Raw genomic sequence first — 6,588 nt, 5'->3', positions numbered from 1 at the left:
CACACACACACACACACACACACACACACACACACACACACACACGGACGGACGGACGGACACACGGACGGACGGAGTGCAAAACATACTCTCCCCCCATGCCTTCGGCCTGGTGGAGACAACAATAAAGACAGAACATAATGCAGAGTAGACTAGCCTATAAATGGCCCATATTGTCTGAAGTGAACCTCATATCAGCAGTAGTTTTGAAATGCCTGTGGGTTTTGTGATCTCCAATAGGTGGCAGTGTGGAACAAATAGTTTGGCCATGGTCCACAGAGCACCACCAAGACTGCCGACTGGTATGTACAGTAAGGCCCCTTTTCCACCGCTTGGTTCCCAGTGGGAACCAGTTCAGTTCTTTTCCACCGCTTGGTTCCCAATGGGAACCGGTTCAGTTCTTTTTGGTTTTTAGTCCATGAGCCAGAGCTCCAAAATTGAAACGTTAATTATGAATTGAGTGGAGCAAAACCATACCTATATTAGATTGTTATCACCATGAAACTTCCCCAATTGAGTACTTACACGAAGACAATGATTTATTGTATTACAAATTTTACATTTTTAAATATGCAAATGAGGCATTATGTATGAAAATATGCAAAATAATCGAAAATATGAAAAAGCTACTACTGTGGAAGGGTTATAATGTATTAAAGGTATATTCAGTGATTTCACTTAATTCAAATATCACTTATTTTTTTGTTTTGTTGTGATAATCCTCCCTACTATAGAGTGTGCTGACCATATAAGGAGTTCCTCCCTGTCCCCAGTTAACCCCTGGGGGTCAAAAAACCTTAGGTTTCGTTTTTGACTCTCTATCCTGATTGGACGAAAGGCTGGGTCCCACAGCCAAAAACGAAACCTAAGGTTTTTTGAGTGAAATCACTGAATATACCTTTAATTTACTTGTATTGATCCTATAAACAATTTAATATAGGGTACAGTTTGCCCACCAATTTTGGAGCTCTGGCTCATGGACTAAAAACCAAAAAGAACTGAACCGGTTCCCATTGGGAACCAACCGGTGGAAAAGGGGTCTCTGTGTGTAGTAGGCTACCATACTATACAGCCTGCCAAGGCTCAACACTCCGACCCCACCTGCTATAGTCCTCCTTACCCTCAGAATCTAAAAGGAGTATTTCATTTCACAGAAATCGTAGGGCCTTCCATGAAGATAAGGGTGAAGTGGTCCTTTTAACCCATTCTGACCTGAGATCAGATTCATACGAGGTTTCCACTGGGACACACATTGGTCTGATGAACCCATTCTGACCTGAGATCAGATTCTAAAAATGTCAGTCGTTCTTCGATTATTCAAAAATAGCAGACCTACAAGCTCGTATCGCGCCACTCGGTGGCGCAATATGAGCTTGTAGATCTGCTATTTTTCAATAGCTAAAGCATAACATGATGCTAAACACCAAAATGGGTGCCCGGTCTTAAAGCAGACAGCTAATGCCAACAATGGCAGTGTTTAAATTGTGGCTTTGAAGATAGCAAGATCACTTTAGTCAATGAGGTAAGATGTAAATAAATAAAACTTATGTGAAAGAAGTGTTCTTTGACTCTGCTATTTGGTGTGATTTCGACACAATGTATTTTGATTAAAAAATGTCTATTTGCTCAGACACTATGACCTACAATTGTCCATTCATTGTCAATGGGAATTTCATGTTTGTGTATAGGACGAAAATAGCTGATTTGCTCAGACACGTGATGTAAATTCTCCATTCATTGTCAATGGGAATTTCATGTTTGTGTAGGACGGAAATAGCTGATTTGCTCAGACACATGATGTAAATTCTCCATTCATTGTCAATGGGAATGTCATGTTTGTGTATAGGACGGAAATAGCTGATTTGCTCAGACACGTGATGTAAATTCTCCATTCATTGTCAATGGGAATGTCATGTTTGTGTATAGGACGGAAATAGCTGATTTGCTCAGACACGTGATGTAAATTCTCCATTCATTGTCAATGGGAATGTCATGTTTGTGTATAGGACGGAAATAGCTGATTTGCTCAGACACATGATGTAAATTCTCCATTCATTGTCAATGGGAATGTCATGTTTGTGTATAGGACGGAAATAGCTGATTTGCTCAGACACATGATGTAAATTCTCCATTCATTGTCAATGGGAATTTCATGTTTGTGTATAGGACGAAAATAGCTGAATTGCTCAGACACATGATGTAAATTCTCCATTCATTGTCAATGGGAATGTTATGTTTGTGACATTGTAAGACAAAGATCTACACTAATAGCTGAATATAAAATGTGGGGCGCTCATCATCATACATCATCACACATGATCTCATTCCGGCCAATCACAATTTGCGTCCTGCACCTTCGTCTTCAGTTTGTGTTTACACAATGTTTGTATTTTACACAAACACTCAAAGCTGGACACAGGATGGGCTAGCGCCCCTCAAACATCCCGGGAGTAGGTTGATTTTAACTGTTTTTCCATATATCATTCAAAATGGTGGGAGATCTAAAGGTCAGAGGTCAAATGTCAGAGCACGAAAGTTGTTCGGCATGAGGAGACACATACTGTACAGTATGTGTCTGTAAAACAGTGACAGTAGAGGAGAAAAACGGTATATGCAGTTTGTTGGGTGCACGGCTCACAAAGATTCACATTAAGAAAGAAATAGCCAGCACTCCGAAGTCCGAAGTCCTTCTGGTACTTTAATAATTCATAATGTAGCACGGACACACACACACACACACACACTTCTCAGGCGTGTATCAATGGCTAATACCTGTTCAAAGTTTGCATTTTCAATTGATCGCTAGAGCGCCACCATTTGGCCAATGGTTCTGAGTTTCGTTTCTTCGCCGTTTGGCATATAGCCCTATCTGTCATATTGCCGACTTTCGTAAAAATAAACGACTGCTCGTTTAAGCTAGAACTGCATATTGTATCTGTATATTGTATCTTTTCCCTTTTTTGCTTCCCATATGATGAATTCCTGTTCTGTTCTTTAGCTACATAGAAGTGTCTATTTGTATGTCTCTAAATGTTTATGTCTTTAAATGTTTTGATGAATTGAACAATGTGGACCCTGTTGTAAACAAGTGTAATGCTTAATTGGGTCGTCCACTCACAGTTGACAGTCTTTGTATTGAGTTTGTGCTTAAAATGTACTGTAAATTCTACAAACTGTTAATAAATATTTCAATCAATCAATCAAAAAAGGCCCTTCGGACTTGGCCCCTTAACAATAAAGTTGGGGGGGCTGCTTGGGGCTTGACTGCATTACTATGGCAATGAGTTTCATCCTGGCAACGGGGAAACCCTGCACTCACTCAGACATTCTGTGAATTTATAGATATAGATCGACTAGGCCGATTTCGTCTAGAAAATATTCCAGCTGGGAACGCATGCCCCCCCTCCTGGAAACGCATGCCCCCCCTCCTGGAAACGCATGCCCCCCCTCAGCCTCCTGTGATACCTGTTGGGCCGTGGTGCTGACATGTCCTCGTTGTTGAGGTGTGTCTAGGATGTCGTATTGATGCAATCAGGAATCTCCATATATGGGCATGAAATGAACACGATGAGAACACAGATGAGACAGACATGCAGACTGAGATCTCCATATACATGGTAAACATGGTCACACATTAGATTAGATTAGATTAGATTAGATCTCCATATACATGGTAAACATGGTCACACATTAGATTAGATTAGATTAGATTAGATCTCCATATACATGGTAAACATGGTCACACATTAGATTAGATTAGATTAGATCTCCATATACATGGTAAACATGGTCACACATTAGATTAGATTAGATTAGATTAGATCTCCATATACATGGTAAACATGGTCACACATTAGATTAGATTAGATTAGATCTCCATATACATGGTAAACATGGTCACACATTAGATTAGATTAGATTAGATCTCCATATACATGGTAAACATGGTCACACATTAGATTAGATTAGATTAGATCTCCATATACATGGTAAACATGGTCACACATTAGATTAGATTAGATTAGATCTCCATATACATGGTAAACATGGTCACACATTAGATTAGATTAGATTAGATCTCCATATACATGGTAAACATGGTCACACATTAGATTAGATTAGATTAGATCTCCATATACATGGTAAACATGGTCACACATTAGATTAGATTAGATTAGATCTCCATATACATGGTAAACATGGTCACACATTAGATTAGATTAGATTAGATTAGATCTCCATATACATGGTAAACATGGTCACACATTAGATTAGATTAGATTAGATTAGATCTCCATATACATGGTAAACATGGTCACACATTAGATTAGATTAGATTAGATTAGATCTCCATATACATGGTAAACATGGTCACACATTAGATTAGATTAGATTAGATTAGATCTCCATATACATGGTAAACATGGTCACACATTAGTTCTGGACCAATCCAACAGACTTCCCACTCGAGTGGACACTCGCTCCTTGCCAACACACACCCAGAGTTTGAGATTGATCGGTCAGACAGTTCTCCAGATATGTGGGGAAAGAATAATCACTCACCCGCTCACTCAGGAGTGAATGAGCCAAGCCACCATGGCAAAACTGTCAGTCAAAGTGAAGCCCGGGCCCGGCCAATCACAGCGCGTCCTTGCCAGACATTGCTTGCAGAGACTCTTGGGTAATGAAGTCAAAGACGTGGCTGACATGTTATTTGTGTCCAAAGTGGCCACTGATAAGGTAGCCTACCCCAAACTACAGTGCTGTTTTAACACACTGTATATTGTTTTTGTAAATATTGTAGCTGTTACTCATAAAATGAAATGATCTAAAGCCAATTTTCGTCAAAGTGCCACCATGAGGCAAAGTTTTTACTAAGTTAGTTTTTACTCTTATTGTTCAAATCACAGGCAAATCGGTACACATTATCTTTGTAGTCGTGTGATGATCACGCCGTATCTTTGAGATTATTTTTGAGCAGTGCTAGCTGCTCCAACATTTGACTGTGTGTGTGTGTGTGTGTGTGTGTGTGTGTGTGTGTGTGTGTGTGTGTGTGTGTGTGTGTGTTTGGGTGTCAGCACGGTTACTGTGGTTACTGTCTATTTCAGTGACGTAACGATTACGTAATTATAGACACCACTCACTTCACACTGGGTGTGATTTTTTTATTGTCAATTCCTATTGGCTACGATTGGCTTTCAAAGTTTACTGGAGTGGTCAAGTGGAGTACAATAAATGCCACAAGCCTTTGAAAACTGTGAACATTCGCATTCACATTCCCTATATAGACCAAGGAATAACTTAATTGTTTCACATCAGCCTTATGGTATCGCTATAACAGGCCGGTTAACGCATTCTGACCGTGCACCCATTTTGGTGTCAGCATCATGTTATGCTTTAGCTATTGAAAAATAGCAGATCTACAAGCTCATAGCGCGCCACCGAGTGGCGCGCTACGAGCTTGTAGGTCTGCTATTTTTTGAAAAATCGAAGAACGACTGACATTTTTTAGAATCTGATCTCAGGTCAGAATGGGCTCATCAGACCAGTGTGTGTCCGGCGGAAACCTCGTATGAATCTGATCTCAGGTCAGAATGGGTTAATGCATTGGCCTATATCTTTTGAACCGATTGAAATCAAAATGTCCCCCTGGATTCCTTGGTGCAATCATGCTGCAACTCCCCATATAGGCCAGATCTTTCAACATGTTGCATTTTTCTCTACTACTCACATTTTTTTGCCCGGTTTGCACAGAAATGCCACAAATCATGAAAACTTTGCACGCACGCACACTTTCAGTAGAGTAGACAAATGCACCTCAAATGTTTCAAATCGGGCCTCATGGTGGCGCTATAACAACAGGTCTCAACACAACAGGTAACCTGGCCTGGTGCATATCTGCACTCTGAGGAGCACACATTTCCACTCCCATCCCCAACCTGTTCAGTGTGAATAAAAATGAATATAATATCATTAATTAATATAGCTAAAATGTTGATTTAACAAAAAGTAACCAATAGTCACTACTGTACGTTTATTTTAGCACGTTAATAGTCACTAAAACATAGGCCTATCTGTTCTGGATAAAATAAAATAATAAATACACGCGGTGCCACCTTCTATGGGCATACAAACTGCATAATTATTCAATGTGAGGCATTCCTTCCAGCCAAACGGACCCCGTGATACCCCAAAATGCCTGCCTCACTGCCTGCCTGCAGCATTGCGTAATGTCAGTGTGTGTGTGTGTGTGTGTGTGTTGTTGGGTGGGTGGGGGGGGGGGGGGGGGGCTTCTGGGGGTGTGGATCATAGACTGTTATCCCCCCCGCTGGGCGGACATCAGTAAGCATGGGGCCGCGGTTGGTTCACCCAGTGAGCGAGCGAGCGAACTGAACTGACTCAACGGGGACAGAAAGATTCATCACACGGGCGGCTGCATCTTTCCATTCCAGCGGGCTTTTCGTTTTAACATTTACCGCTGCAGCAACAACAACAACAAGACGTCAACAACAACAACAACAACAACAAGACAACAACAAGAAGAACCGAGAGAAGAGTGCGGTTCTTCTTGCGGCGGCCCATGTAGAC

Source organism: Protomyctophum parallelum, assembly GCF_964188405.1.
Source record: "Protomyctophum parallelum genome assembly, chromosome: 15".
NCBI lineage: Eukaryota > Metazoa > Chordata > Actinopteri > Myctophiformes > Myctophidae > Protomyctophum > Protomyctophum parallelum.
This window is presented reverse-complemented; position numbering follows the sequence as displayed.